We start from the raw sequence: 16,491 nt of genomic DNA, 5'->3' as shown, positions 1-16,491 counted from the left end.
CCTAAATGCGAAAATGGAGGCTCTAGCCCCTTCCAGAGCTGAGATATCGAAACTCAAAAATTCGGCCCGAAAAAAAAACGACAGTGGTACCCCTTACGTTTTTTTTTTGGGCGAAAAATTAAGTTTCTCCAATCTTCCCAAATTCTCATAGAGGGCCATGAGACTTAGACCTGAGTGCAAAAATGGAGGCTCTAGCCCCTTCCAGAGCTTAGATATCGAAACTCAAAAATTCGGCCCGAAAAAAAAACGACAGTGGTACCCCTTACGTTTTTTTTTGGGGGGCGAAAAATTAAGTTTCTCCAATCTTCCCAAATTCTGATAGAGGGCCATGAGACTTAGACCTAAATGCGAAAACTGAGGCTCTAGCCCCTTCCAGAGCTGAGATATCGAAACTCAAAAATTCGGCCCGAAAAAAAAACGACAGTGGTACCCCTTACGTTTTTTTTTTTTGGGGCAAAAAATTAAGTTTCTCCAATCTTCCCAAATTCTGATAGAGGGCCATGAGACTTAGACCTGAGTGGAAAAATGGAGGCTCTAGCCCCTTCCAGAGCTGAGATATCGGAACTCAAAAATTCGGCCCGAAAAAAAAACGACAGTGGTACCCCTTACGGTTTTTTTTTTGGGCGAAAAATTAAGTTTCTCCAATCTTCCGAAATTCTGATAGAGGGCCATGAGACTTAGACCTGAGTGCAAAAATGGAGGCTCTAGCCCCTTCCAGAGCTGAGATATCGAAACTCAAAAATTCGGCCCGAAAAAAAAACGACAGTGGTACCCCTTACGTTTTTTTTTTTGGGCGAAAAATTAAGTTTCTCCAATTTTCCCAAATTCTGATAGAGGGCCATGAGACTTAGACCTGAGTGCAAAAATGGAGGCTCTAGCCCCTTCCAGAGCTGAGATATCGAAACTCAAAAATTCGGCACGAAAAAAAAACGACAGTGGTACCCCTTACGTTTTTTTTTTGGGCAAAAAATTAAGTTTCTCCAATCTTCCCAAATTCTGATAGAGGGCCATGAGACTTAGACCTGAGTGCAAAAATTGAGGCTCTAGCCCCTTCCAGAGCTGAGATATCGAAACTCAAAAATTCGGCCCGAAAAAAAAACGACAGTGGTACCCCTTACGTTTTTTTTTTGGGGTGAAAAATTAAGTTTCTCCAATCTTCCCAAATTCTGATAGAGGGCCATGAGACTTAGACCTAAATGCGAAAATGGAGGCTCTAGCCCCTTCCAGAGCTGAGATATCGAAACTCAAAAATTCGGCCCAAAAAAAAAACGACAGTGGTACCCCTTACGTTTTTTTTTTGGGCGAAAAATTAAATTTCTCCCATCTTCCCAAATTCTGATAGAGGGCCATGAGACTTAGACCTGAGTGCAAAAATGGAGGCTCTAGCCCCTTCCAGAGCTGAGATATCGAAACTCAAAAATTCGGCCCGAAAAAAAAACGACAGTGGTACCCCTTACGTTTTTTTTTTGGGCGAAAAATTAAGTTTCTCCAATCTTCCCAAATTCTGATAGAGGGCCATGAGACTTAGACCTGAGTGCAAAAATGGAGGCTCTAGCCCCTTCCAGAGCTGAGATATCGAAACTCAAAAATTCGGCCCGAAAAAAAAAACGACAGTGGTACCCCTTACGTTTTTTTTGGGGGGGCAAAAAATTAAGTTTCTCCAATCTTCCCAAATTCTGACAGAGGGCCATGAGACTTAGACCTGAGTGCAAAAATGGAGGCTCTAGCCCCTTCCAGAGCTGAGATATCGGAACTCAAAAATTCGGCCCGAAAAAAAAAACGACAGTGGTACCCCTTACGTTTTTTTTTGGGGCAAAAAATTAAGTTTCTCCAATCTTCCCAAATTCTGATAGAGGGCCATGAGACTTAGACCTGAGTGGAAAAATGGAGGCTCTAGCCCCTTCCAGAGCTGAGATATCGGAACTCAAAAATTCGGCCCGAAAAAAAAAACGACAGTGGTACCCCTTACGGTTTTTTTTTTGGGCGAAAAATTAAGTTTCTCCAATCTTCCCAAATTCTGATAGAGGGCTATGAGACTTAGACCTGAGTGCAAAAATGGAGGCTCTAGCCCCTTCCAGAGCTGAGATATCGAAACTCAAAAATTCGGCCCGAAAAAAAAACGACAGTGGTACCCCTTACGTTTTTTTTTTGGGCGAAAAATTAAGTTTCTCCAATTTTCCCAAATTCTGATAGAGGGCCATGAGACTTAGACCTGAGTGCAAAAATGGAGGCTCTAGCCCCTTCCAGAGCTGAGATATCGAAACTCAAAAATTCGGCACGAAAAAAAAACGACAGTGGTACCCCTTACGTTTTTTTTTTGGGGTGAAAAATTAAGTTTCTCCAATCTTCCCAAATTCTGATAGAGGGCCATGAGACTTAGACCTAAATGCGAAAATGGAGGCTCTAGCCCCTTCCAGAGCTGAGATATCGAAACTCAAAAATTCGGCCCAAAAAAAAACGACAGTGGTACCCCTTACGGTTTTTTTTTGGGCGAAAAATTAAATTTCTCCCATCTTCCCAAATTCTGATAGAGGGCCATGAGACTTAGACCTGAGTGCAAAAATGGAGGCTCTAGCCCCTTCCAGAGCTTAGATATCGAAACTCAAAAATTCGGCCCGAAAAAAAAACGACAGTGGTACCCCTTACGTTTTTTTTTTTGGGGCGAAAAATTAAGTTTCTCCAATCTTCCCAAATTCTGATAGAGGGCCATGAGACTTAGACCTGAGTGCAAAAATCGAGGCTCTAGCCCCTTCCAGAGCTGAGATATCGAAACTCAAAAATTCGGCCCGAAAAAAAAATGACAGTGGTACCCCTTACGTTTTTTTTTTGGGGTGAAAAATTAAGTTTCTCCAATCTTCCCAAATTCTGATAGAGGGCCATGAGACTTAGACCTAAATGCGAAAATGGAGGCTCTAGCCCCTTCCAGAGCTGAGATATCGAAACTCAAAAATTCGGCCCAAAAAAAAAACGACAGTGGTACCCCTTACGTTTTTTTTTTGGGCGAAAAATTAAATTTCTCCCATCTTCCCAAATTCTGATAGAGGGCCATGAGACTTAGACCTGAGTGCAAAAATGGAGGCTCTAGCCCCTTCCAGAGCTGAGATATCGAAACTCAAAAATTCGGCCCGAAAAAAAAACGACAGTGGTACCCCTTACGTTTTTTTTTTGGGCGAAAAATTAAGTTTCTCCAATCTTCCCAAATTCTGATAGAGGGCCATGAGACTTAGACCTGAGTGCAAAAATGGAGGCTCTAGCCCCTTCCAGAGCTGAGATATCGAAACTCAAAAATTCGGCCCGAAAAAAAAAACGACAGTGGTACCCCTTACGTTTTTTTTGGGGGGGCAAAAAATTAAGTTTCTCCAATCTTCCCAAATTCTGACAGAGGGCCATGAGACTTAGACCTGAGTGCAAAAATGGAGGCTCTAGCCCCTTCCAGAGCTGAGATATCGGAACTCAAAAATTCGGCCCGAAAAAAAAACGACAGTGGTACCCCTTACGTTTTTTTTTGGGGCAAAAAATTAAGTTTCTCCAATCTTCCCAAATTCTGATAGAGGGCCATGAGACTTAGACCTGAGTGGAAAAATGGAGGCTCTAGCCCCTTCCAGAGCTGAGATATCGGAACTCAAAAATTCGGCCCGAAAAAAAAAACGACAGTGGTACCCCTTACGGTTTTTTTTTTGGGCGAAAAATTAAGTTTCTCCAATCTTCCCAAATTCTGATAGAGGGCTATGAGACTTAGACCTGAGTGCAAAAATGGAGGCTCTAGCCCCTTCCAGAGCTGAGATATCGAAACTCAAAAATTCGGCCCGAAAAAAAAACGACAGTGGTACCCCTTACGTTTTTTTTTTTGGGCGAAAAATTAAGTTTCTCCAATTTTCCCAAATTCTGATAGAGGGCCATGAGACTTAGACCTGAGTGCAAAAATGGAGGCTCTAGCCCCTTCCAGAGCTGAGATATCGAAACTCAAAAATTCGGCACGAAAAAAAAACGACAGTGGTACCCCTTACGTTTTTTTTTTGGGGTGAAAAATTAAGTTTCTCCAATCTTCCCAAATTCTGATAGAGGGCCATGAGACTTAGACCTAAATGCGAAAATGGAGGCTCTAGCCCCTTCCAGAGCTGAGATATCGAAACTCAAAAATTCGGCCCAAAAAAAAACGACAGTGGTACCCCTTACGGTTTTTTTTTGGGCGAAAAATTAAATTTCTCCCATCTTCCCAAATTCTGATAGAGGGCCATGAGACTTAGACCTGAGTGCAAAAATGGAGGCTCTAGCCCCTTCCAGAGCTTAGATATCGAAACTCAAAAATTCGGCCCGAAAAAAAAACGACAGTGGTACCCCTTACGTTTTTTTTTTTTGGGGCGAAAAATTAAGTTTCTCCAATCTTCCCAAATTCTGATAGAGGGCCATGAGACTTAGACCTGAGTGCAAAAATCGAGGCTCTAGCCCCTTCCAGAGCTGAGATATCGAAACTCAAAAATTCGGCCCGAAAAAAAAATGACAGTGGTACCCCTTACGTTTTTTTTTTGGGCGAAAAATTAAGTTTCTCCAATCTTCCAAAATTCTGATAGAGGGCCATGAAACTTAGACCTGAGTGCAAAAATGGAGGCTCTAGCCCCTTCCAGAGCTGAGATATCGAAACTCAAAAATTCGGCCCGAAAAAAAAACGACAGTGGTACCCCTTACGTTTTTTTTTTGGGGCGAAAAATTAAGTTTCTCCAATCTTCCCAAATTCTGATAGAGGGCCATGAGACTTAGACCTAAATGCGAAAATGGAGGCTCTAGCCCCTTCCAGAGCTGAGATATCGAAACTCAAAAATTCGGCCCGAAAAAAAAACGACAGTGGTACCCCTTACGTTTTTTTTTTTGGGGGCAAAAAATTAAGTTTCTCCAATCTTCCCAAATTCTGATAGAGGGCCATGAGACTTAGACCTGAGTGGAAAAATGGAGGCTCTAGCCCCTTCCAGAGCTGAGATATCGGAACTCAAAAATTCGGCCCGAAAAAAAAACGACAGTGGTACCCCTTACGTTTTTTTTTTTTGGGGCAAAAAATTAAGTTTCTCCAATCTTCCCAAATTCTGATAGAGGGCCATGAGACTTAGACCTGAGTGGAAAAATGGAGGCTCTAGCCCCTTCCAGAGCTGAGATATCGGAACTCAAAAATTCGGCCCGAAAAAAAAACGACAGTGGTACCCCTTACGGTTTTTTTTTTGGGCGAAAAATTAAGTTTCTCCAATCTTCCGAAATTCTGATAGAGGGCCATGAGACTTAGACCTGAGTGCAAAAATGGAGGCTCTAGCCCCTTCCAGAGCTGAGATATCGAAACTCAAAAATTCGGCCCGAAAAAAAAACGACAGTGGTACCCCTTACGTTTTTTTTTTTGGGCGAAAAATTAAGTTTCTCCAATTTTCCCAAATTCTGATAGAGGGCCATGAGACTTAGACCTGAGTGCAAAAATGGAGGCTCTAGCCCCTTCCAGAGCTGAGATATCGAAACTCAAAAATTCGGCACGAAAAAAAAACGACAGTGGTACCCCTTACGTTTTTTTTTTGGGCAAAAAATTAAGTTTCTCCAATCTTCCCAAATTCTGATAGAGGGCCATGAGACTTAGACCTGAGTGCAAAAATTGAGGCTCTAGCCCCTTCCAGAGCTGAGATATCGAAACTCAAAAATTCGGCCCGAAAAAAAAACGACAGTGGTACCCCTTACGTTTTTTTTTTGGGGTGAAAAATTAAGTTTCTCCAATCTTCCCAAATTCTGATAGAGGGCCATGAGACTTAGACCTAAATGCGAAAATGGAGGCTCTAGCCCCTTCCAGAGCTGAGATATCGAAACTCAAAAATTCGGCCCAAAAAAAAAACGACAGTGGTACCCCTTACGTTTTTTTTTTGGGCGAAAAATTAAATTTCTCCCATCTTCCCAAATTCTGATAGAGGGCCATGAAAATTAGACCTGAGTGCAAAAATGGAGGCTCTAGCCCCTTCCAGAGCTGAGATATCGAAACTCAAAAATTCGGCCCGAAAAAAAAACGACAGTGGTACCCCTTACGTTTTTTTTTTGGGCGAAAAATTAAGTTTCTCCAATCTTCCCAAATTCTGATAGAGGGCCATGAGACTTAGACCTGAGTGCAAAAATGGAGGCTCTAGCCCCTTCCAGAGCTGAGATATCGAAACTCAAAAATTCGGCCCGAAAAAAAAAACGACAGTGGTACCCCTTACGTTTTTTTTGGGGGGGCAAAAAATTAAGTTTCTCCAATCTTCCCAAATTCTGATAGAGGGCCATGAGACTTAGACCTGAGTGCAAAAATGGAGGCTCTAGCCCCTTCCAGAGCTGAGATATCGGAACTCAAAAATTCGGCCCGAAAAAAAAACGACAGTGGTACCCCTTACGTTTTTTTTTGGGGCAAAAAATTAAGTTTCTCCAATCTTCCCAAATTCTGATAGAGGGCCATGAGACTTAGACCTGAGTGGAAAAATGGAGGCTCTAGCCCCTTCCAGAGCTGAGATATCGGAACTCAAAAATTCGGCCCGAAAAAAAAAACGACAGTGGTACCCCTTACGGTTTTTTTTTTGGGCGAAAAATTAAGTTTCTCCAATCTTCCCAAATTCTGATAGAGGGCCATGAGACTTAGACCTGAGTGCAAAAATGGAGGCTCTAGCCCCTTCCAGAGCTGAGATATCGAAACTCAAAAATTCGGCCCGAAAAAAAAACGACAGTGGTACCCCTTACGTTTTTTTTTTTGGGCGAAAAATTAAGTTTCTCCAATTTTCCCAAATTCTGATAGAGGGCCATGAGACTTAGACCTGAGTGCAAAAATGGAGGCTCTAGCCCCTTCCAGAGCTGAGATATCGAAACTCAAAAATTCGGCACGAAAAAAAAACGACAGTGGTACCCCTTACGTTTTTTTTTTTGGGCAAAAAATTAAGTTTCTCCAATCTTCCCAAATTCTGATAGAGGGCCATGAGACTTAGACCTGAGTGCAAAAATTGAGGCTCTAGCCCCTTCCAGAGCTGAGATATCGAAACTCAAAAATTCGGCCCGAAAAAAAAACGACAGTGGTACCCCTTACGTTTTTTTTTTGGGGTGAAAAATTAAGTTTCTCCAATCTTCCCAAATTCTGATAGAGGGCCATGAGACTTAGACCTAAATGCGAAAATGGAGGCTCTAGCCCCTTCCAGAGCTGAGATATCGAAACTCAAAAATTCGGCCCAAAAAAAAACGACAGTGGTACCCCTTACGGTTTTTTTTTGGGCGAAAAATTAAATTTCTCCCATCTTCCCAAATTCTGATAGAGGGCCATGAGACTTAGACCTGAGTGCAAAAATGGAGGCTCTAGCCCCTTCCAGAGCTTAGATATCGAAACTCAAAAATTCGGCCCGGAAAAAAAAACGACAGTGGTACCCCTTACGTTTTTTTTTTTTGGGGCGAAAAATTAAGTTTCTCCAATCTTCCCAAATTCTGATAGAGGGCCATGAGACTTAGACCTGAGTGCAAAAATCGAGGCTCTAGCCCCTTCCAGAGCTGAGATATCGAAACTCAAAAATTCGGCCCGAAAAAAAAATGACAGTGGTACCCCTTACGTTTTTTTTTTGGGCGAAAAATTAAGTTTCTCCAATCTTCCAAAATTCTGATAGAGGGCCATGAAACTTAGACCTGAGTGCAAAAATGGAGGCTCTAGCCCCTTCCAGAGCTGAGATATCGAAACTCAAAAATTCGGCCCGAAAAAAAAACGACAGTGGTACCCCTTACGTTTTTTTTTTGGGGCGAAAAATTAAGTTTCTCCAATCTTCCCAAATTCTGATAGAGGGCCATGAGACTTAGACCTAAATGCGAAAATGGAGGCTCTAGCCCCTTCCAGAGCTGAGATATCGAAACTCAAAAATTCGGCCCGAAAAAAAAACGACAGTGGTACCCCTTACGTTTTTTTTTTGGGGGCAAAAAATTAAGTTTCTCCAATCTTCCCAAATTCTGATAGAGGGCCATGAGACTTAGACCTGAGTGGAAAAATGGAGGCTCTAGCCCCTTCCAGAGCTGAGATATCGGAACTCAAAAATTCGGCCCGAAAAAAAAACGACAGTGGTACCCCTTACGTTTTTTTTTTTGGGCGAAAAATTAAGTTTCTCCAATCTTCCCAAATTCTGATAGAGGGCCATGAGACTTAGACCTGAGTGCAAAAATGGAGGCTCTAGCCCCTTCCAGAGCTGAGATATCGAAACTCAAAAATTCGGCCCGAAAAAAAAACGACAGTGGTACCCCTTACGTTTTTTTTTTTGGGCGAAAAATTAAGTTTCTCCAATCTTCCCAAATTCTGATAGAGGGCCATGAGACTTAGACCTGAGTGCAAAAATTGAGGCTCTAGCCCCTTCCAGAGCTGAGATATCGAAACTCAAAAATTCGGCCCGAAAAAAAAACGACAGTGGTACCCCTTACGTTTTTTTTTTGGGGTGAAAAATTAAGTTTCTCCAATCTTCCCAAATTCTGATAGAGGGCCATGAGACTTAGACCTAAATGCGAAAATGGAGGCTCTAGCCCCTTCCAGAGCTGAGATATCGAAACTCAAAAATTCGGCCCGAAAAAAAAACGACAGTGGTACCCCTTACGTTTTTTTTTGGGGGTGAAAAATTAAGTTTCTCCAATCTTCCCAAATTCTGATAGAGGGCCATGAGACTTAGACCTAAATGCGAAAATGGAGGCTCTAGCCCCTTCCAGAGCTGAGATATCGAAACTCAAAAATTCGGCCCGAAAAAAAAACGACAGTGGTACCCCTTACGTTTTTTTTTTTGGGCGAAAAATTAAATTTCTCCCATCTTCCCAAATTCTGATAGAGGGCCATGAGACTTAGACCTGAGTGCAAAAATGGAGGCTCTAGCCCCTTCCAGAGCTGAGATATCGAAACTCAAAAATTCGGCCCGAAAAAAAAACGACAGTGGTACCCCTTACGTTTTTTTTTTGGGCGAAAAATTAAGTTTCTCCAATCTTCCCAAATTCTGATAGAGGGCCATGAGACTTAGACCTGAGTGGAAAAATGGAGGCTCTAGCCCCTTCCAGAGCTGAGATATCGGAACTCAAAAATTCGGCCCGAAAAAAAAACGACAGTGGTACCCCTTACGTTTTTTTTTTTGGGCGAAAAATTAAGTTTCTCCAATCTTCCCAAATTCTGATAGAGGGCCATGAGACTTAGACCTGAGTGCAAAAATGGAGGCTCTAGCCCCTTCCAGAGCTGAGATATCGAAACTCAAAAATTCGGCCCGAAAAAAAAACGACAGTGGTACCCCTTACGTTTTTTTTTTGGGGTGAAAAATTAAGTTTCTCCAATCTTCCCAAATTCTGATAGAGGGCCATGAGACTTAGACCTAAATGCGAAAATGGAGGCTCTAGCCCCTTCCAGAGCTGAGATATCGAAACTCAAAAATTCGGCCCGAAAAAAAAACGACAGTGGTACCCCTTACGTTTTTTTTTTTGGGCGAAAAATTAAATTTCTCCCATCTTCCCAAATTCTGATAGAGGGCCATGAGACTTAGAACTGAGTGCAAAAATGGAGGCTCTAGCCCCTTCCAGAGCTGAGATATCGAAACTCAAAAATTCGGCCCGAAAAAAAAACGACAGTGGTACCCCTTACGTTTTTTTTTTTTGGGCGAAAAATTAAGTTTCTCCAATCTTCCCAAATTCTGATAGAGGGCCATGAGACTTAGACCTGAGTGCAAAAATGGAGGCTCTAGCCCCTTCCAGAGCTGAGATATCGAAACTCAAAAATTCGGCCCGAAAAAAAAACGACAGTGGTACCCCTTACGTTTTTTTTTTGGGCAAAAAATTAAGTTTCTCCAATCTTCCCAAATTCTGATAGAGGGCCATGAGACTTAGACCTGAGTGCAAAAATTGAGGCTCTAGCCCCTTCCAGAGCTGAGATATCGAAACTCAAAAATTCGGCCCGAAAAAAAAACGACAGTGGTACCCCTTACGTTTTTTTTTTGGGGTGAAAAATTAAGTTTCTCCAATCTTCCCAAATTCTGATAGAGGGCCATGAGACTTAGACCTAAATGCGAAAATGGAGGCTCTAGCCCCTTCCAGAGCTGAGATATCGAAACTCAAAAATTCGGCCCGAAAAAAAAACGACAGTGGTACCCCTTACGTTTTTTTTTTTGGGCGAAAAATTAAATTTCTCCCATCTTCCCAAATTCTGATAGAGGGCCATGAGACTTAGACCTGAGTGCAAAAATGGAGGCTCTAGCCCCTTCCAGAGCTGAGATATCGAAACTCAAAAATTCGGCCCGAAAAAAAAACGACAGTGGTACCCCTTACGTTTTTTTTTGGGGCGAAAAATTAAGTTTCTCCAATCTTCCCAAATTCTGATAGAGGGCCATGAGACTTAGACCTGAGTGCAAAAATGGAGGCTCTAGCCCCTTCCAGAGCTGAGATATCGAAACTCAAAAATTCGGCCCGAAAAAAAAACGACAGTGGTACCCCTTACGTTTTTTTTTTTTGGGCGAAAAATTAAGTTTCTCCAATCTTCCCAAATTCTGATAGAGGGCCATGAGACTTAGACCTGAGTGCAAAAATGGAGGCTCTAGCCCCTTCCAGAGCTGAGATATCGAAACTCAAAAATTCGGCCCGAAAAAAAAACGACAGTGGTACCCCTTACGTTTTTTTTTTGGGCAAAAAATTAAGTTTCTCCAATCTTCCCAAATTCTGATAGAGGGCCATGAGACTTAGACCTGAGTGCAAAAATTGAGGCTCTAGCCCCTTCCAGAGCTGAGATATCGGAACTCAAAAATTCGGCCCGAAAAAAAAACGACAGTGGTACCCCTTACGTTTTTTTTTTTGGGCGAAAAATTAAGTTTCTCCAATCTTCCCAAATTCTGATAGAGGGCCATGAGACTTAGACCTGAGTGCAAAAATGGAGGCTCTAGCCCCTTCCAGAGCTGAGATATCGAAACTCAAAAATTCGGCCCGAAAAAAAAACGACAGTGGTACCCCTTACGTTTTTTTTTTTGGGCGAAAAATTAAGTTTCTCCAATCTTCCCAAATTCTGATAGAGGGCCATGAGACTTAGACCTGAGTGCAAAAATGGAGGCTCTAGCCCCTTCCAGAGCTGAGATATCGAAACTCAAAAATTCGGCCCGAAAAAAAAACGACAGTGGTACCCCTTACGTTTTTTTTTTGGGCAAAAAATTAAGTTTCTCCAATCTTCCCAAATTCTGATAGAGGGCCATGAGACTTAGACCTGAGTGCAAAAATTGAGGCTCTAGCCCCTTCCAGAGCTGAGATATCGAAACTCAAAAATTCGGCCCGAAAAAAAAACGACAGTGGTACCCCTTACGTTTTTTTTTTGGGGTGAAAAATTAAGTTTCTCCAATCTTCCCAAATTCTGATAGAGGGCCATGAGACTTAGACCTAAATGCGAAAATGGAGGCTCTAGCCCCTTCCAGAGCTGAGATATCGAAACTCAAAAATTCGGCCCGAAAAAAAAACGACAGTGGTACCCCTTACGTTTTTTTTTTTGGGCGAAAAATTAAATTTCTCCCATCTTCCCAAATTCTGATAGAGGGCCATGAGACTTAGAACTGAGTGCAAAAATGGAGGCTCTAGCCCCTTCCAGAGCTGAGATATCGAAACTCAAAAATTCGGCCCGAAAAAAAAACGACAGTGGTACCCCTTACGTTTTTTTTTGGGGCGAAAAATTAAGTTTCTCCAATCTTCCCAAATTCTGATAGAGGGCCATGAGACTTAGACCTGAGTGCAAAAATGGAGGCTCTAGCCCCTTCCAGAGCTGAGATATCGAAACTCAAAAATTCGGCCCGAAAAAAAAACGACAGTGGTACCCCTTACGTTTTTTTTTTTGGGCGAAAAATTAAGTTTCTCCAATCTTCCCAAATTCTGATAGAGGGCCATGAGACTTAGACCTGAGTGCAAAAATGGAGGCTCTAGCCCCTTCCAGAGCTGAGATATCGAAACTCAAAAATTCGGCCCGAAAAAAAAACGACAGTGGTACCCCTTACGTTTTTTTTTTGGGCAAAAAATTAAGTTTCTCCAATCTTCCCAAATTCTGATAGAGGGCCATGAGACTTAGACCTGAGTGCAAAAATTGAGGCTCTAGCCCCTTCCAGAGCTGAGATATCGAAACTCAAAAATTCGGCCCGAAAAAAAAACGACAGTGGTACCCCTTACGTTTTTTTTTTGGGGTGAAAAATTAAGTTTCTCCAATCTTCCCAAATTCTGATAGAGGGCCATGAGACTTAGACCTAAATGCGAAAATGGAGGCTCTAGCCCCTTCCAGAGCTGAGATATCGAAACTCAAAAATTCGGCCCGAAAAAAAAACGACAGTGGTACCCCTTACGTTTTTTTTTTGGGCGAAAAATTAAGTTTCTCCAATCTTCCCAAATTCTGATAGAGGGCCATGAGACTTAGACCTGAGTGCAAAAATGGAGGCTCTAGCCCCTTCCAGAGCTGAGATATCGAAACTCAAAAATTCGGCCCGAAAAAAAAACGACAGTGGTACCCCTTACGTTTTTTTTTTTGGGCGAAAAATTAAGTTTCTCCAATCTTCCCAAATTCTGATAGAGGGCCATGAGACTTAGACCTGAGTGCAAAAATGGAGGCTCTAGCCCCTTCCAGAGCTGAGATATCGAAACTCAAAAATTCGGCCCGAAAAAAAAACGACAGTGGTACCCCTTACGTTTTTTTTTTGGGCAAAAAATTAAGTTTCTCCAATCTTCCCAAATTCTGATAGAGGGCCATGAGACTTAGACCTGAGTGCAAAAATTGAGGCTCTAGCCCCTTCCAGAGCTGAGATATCGAAACTCAAAAATTCGGCCCGAAAAAAAAAACGACAGTGGTACCCCTTACGTTTTTTTTTTGGGGTGAAAAATTAAGTTTCTCCAATCTTCCCAAATTCTGATAGAGGGCCATGAGACTTAGACCTGAGTGCAAAAATTGAGGCTCTAGCCCCTTCCAGAGCTGAGATATCGAAACTCAAAAATTCGGCCCGAAAAAAAAACGACAGTGGTACCCCTTACGTTTTTTTTTTGGGGTGAAAAATTAAGTTTCTCCAATCTTCCCAAATTCTGATAGAGGGCCATGAGACTTAGACCTAAATGCGAAAATGGAGGCTCTAGCCCCTTCCAGAGCTGAGATATCGAAACTCAAAAATTCGGCCCAAAAAAAAAACGACAGTGGTACCCCTTACGTTTTTTTTTTGGGCGAAAAATTAAATTTCTCCCATCTTCCCAAATTCTGATAGAGGGCCATGAAAATTAGACCTGAGTGCAAAAATGGAGGCTCTAGCCCCTTCCAGAGCTGAGATATCGAAACTCAAAAATTCGGCCCGAAAAAAAAACGACAGTGGTACCCCTTACGTTTTTTTTTTGGGCGAAAAATTAAGTTTCTCCAATCTTCCCAAATTCTGATAGAGGGCCATGAGACTTAGACCTGAGTGCAAAAATGGAGGCTCTAGCCCCTTCCAGAGCTGAGATATCGAAACTCAAAAATTCGGCCCGAAAAAAAAAACGACAGTGGTACCCCTTACGTTTTTTTTGGGGGGGCAAAAAATTAAGTTTCTCCAATCTTCCCAAATTCTGATAGAGGGCCATGAGACTTAGACCTGAGTGCAAAAATGGAGGCTCTAGCCCCTTCCAGAGCTGAGATATCGGAACTCAAAAATTCGGCCCGAAAAAAAAACGACAGTGGTACCCCTTACGTTTTTTTTTGGGGCAAAAAATTAAGTTTCTCCAATCTTCCCAAATTCTGATAGAGGGCCATGAGACTTAGACCTGAGTGGAAAAATGGAGGCTCTAGCCCCTTCCAGAGCTGAGATATCGGAACTCAAAAATTCGGCCCGAAAAAAAAAACGACAGTGGTACCCCTTACGGTTTTTTTTTTGGGCGAAAAATTAAGTTTCTCCAATCTTCCCAAATTCTGATAGAGGGCCATGAGACTTAGACCTGAGTGCAAAAATGGAGGCTCTAGCCCCTTCCAGAGCTGAGATATCGAAACTCAAAAATTCGGCCCGAAAAAAAAACGACAGTGGTACCCCTTACGTTTTTTTTTTTGGGCGAAAAATTAAGTTTCTCCAATTTTCCCAAATTCTGATAGAGGGCCATGAGACTTAGACCTGAGTGCAAAAATGGAGGCTCTAGCCCCTTCCAGAGCTGAGATATCGAAACTCAAAAATTCGGCACGAAAAAAAAACGACAGTGGTACCCCTTACGTTTTTTTTTTTGGGCAAAAAATTAAGTTTCTCCAATCTTCCCAAATTCTGATAGAGGGCCATGAGACTTAGACCTGAGTGCAAAAATTGAGGCTCTAGCCCCTTCCAGAGCTGAGATATCGAAACTCAAAAATTCGGCCCGAAAAAAAAACGACAGTGGTACCCCTTACGTTTTTTTTTTGGGGTGAAAAATTAAGTTTCTCCAATCTTCCCAAATTCTGATAGAGGGCCATGAGACTTAGACCTAAATGCGAAAATGGAGGCTCTAGCCCCTTCCAGAGCTGAGATATCGAAACTCAAAAATTCGGCCCAAAAAAAAACGACAGTGGTACCCCTTACGGTTTTTTTTTGGGCGAAAAATTAAATTTCTCCCATCTTCCCAAATTCTGATAGAGGGCCATGAGACTTAGACCTGAGTGCAAAAATGGAGGCTCTAGCCCCTTCCAGAGCTTAGATATCGAAACTCAAAAATTCGGCCCGGAAAAAAAAACGACAGTGGTACCCCTTACGTTTTTTTTTTTTGGGGCGAAAAATTAAGTTTCTCCAATCTTCCCAAATTCTGATAGAGGGCCATGAGACTTAGACCTGAGTGCAAAAATCGAGGCTCTAGCCCCTTCCAGAGCTGAGATATCGAAACTCAAAAATTCGGCCCGAAAAAAAAATGACAGTGGTACCCCTTACGTTTTTTTTTTGGGCGAAAAATTAAGTTTCTCCAATCTTCCAAAATTCTGATAGAGGGCCATGAAACTTAGACCTGAGTGCAAAAATGGAGGCTCTAGCCCCTTCCAGAGCTGAGATATCGAAACTCAAAAATTCGGCCCGAAAAAAAAACGACAGTGGTACCCCTTACGTTTTTTTTTTGGGGCGAAAAATTAAGTTTCTCCAATCTTCCCAAATTCTGATAGAGGGCCATGAGACTTAGACCTAAATGCGAAAATGGAGGCTCTAGCCCCTTCCAGAGCTGAGATATCGAAACTCAAAAATTCGGCCCGAAAAAAAAACGACAGTGGTACCCCTTACGTTTTTTTTTTGGGGGCAAAAAATTAAGTTTCTCCAATCTTCCCAAATTCTGATAGAGGGCCATGAGACTTAGACCTGAGTGGAAAAATGGAGGCTCTAGCCCCTTCCAGAGCTGAGATATCGGAACTCAAAAATTCGGCCCGAAAAAAAAACGACAGTGGTACCCCTTACGTTTTTTTTTTTGGGCGAAAAATTAAGTTTCTCCAATCTTCCCAAATTCTGATAGAGGGCCATGAGACTTAGACCTGAGTGCAAAAATGGAGGCTCTAGCCCCTTCCAGAGCTGAGATATCGAAACTCAAAAATTCGGCCCGAAAAAAAAACGACAGTGGTACCCCTTACGTTTTTTTTTTTGGGCGAAAAATTAAGTTTCTCCAATCTTCCCAAATTCTGATAGAGGGCCATGAGACTTAGACCTGAGTGCAAAAATTGAGGCTCTAGCCCCTTCCAGAGCTGAGATATCGAAACTCAAAAATTCGGCCCGAAAAAAAAACGACAGTGGTACCCCTTACGTTTTTTTTTTGGGGTGAAAAATTAAGTTTCTCCAATCTTCCCAAATTCTGATAGAGGGCCATGAGACTTAGACCTAAATGCGAAAATGGAGGCTCTAGCCCCTTCCAGAGCTGAGATATCGAAACTCAAAAATTCGGCCCGAAAAAAAAACGACAGTGGTACCCCTTACGTTTTTTTTTGGGGGTGAAAAATTAAGTTTCTCCAATCTTCCCAAATTCTGATAGAGGGCCATGAGACTTAGACCTAAATGCGAAAATGGAGGCTCTAGCCCCTTCCAGAGCTGAGATATCGAAACTCAAAAATTCGGCCCGAAAAAAAAACGACAGTGGTACCCCTTACGTTTTTTTTTTTTGGGCGAAAAATTAAATTTCTCCCATCTTCCCAAATTCTGATAGAGGGCCATGAGACTTAGACCTGAGTGCAAAAATGGAGGCTCTAGCCCCTTCCAGAGCTGAGATATCGAAACTCAAAAATTCGGCCCGAAAAAAAAACGACAGTGGTACCCCTTACGTTTTTTTTTTGGGCGAAAAATTAAGTTTCTCCAATCTTCCCAAATTCTGATAGAGGGCCATGAGACTTAGACCTGAGTGGAAAAATGGAGGCTCTAGCCCCTTCCAGAGCTGAGATATCGGAACTCAAAAATTCGGCCCGAAAAAAAAACGACAGTGGTACCCCTTACGTTTTTTTTTTTGGGCGAAAAATTAAGTTTCTCCAATCTTCCCAAATTCTGATAGAGGGCCATGAGACTTAGACCT

This window comes from Pimephales promelas, chromosome 23 (genome assembly GCF_988280905.1).
Source record: "Pimephales promelas chromosome 23, fPimPro1.hap1.1, whole genome shotgun sequence".
Taxonomy (NCBI): Eukaryota; Metazoa; Chordata; class Actinopteri; order Cypriniformes; family Leuciscidae; genus Pimephales; species Pimephales promelas.
The sequence above is the reverse complement of the archived record's forward strand: the minus strand, read 5'-3'. Positions refer to the sequence as shown.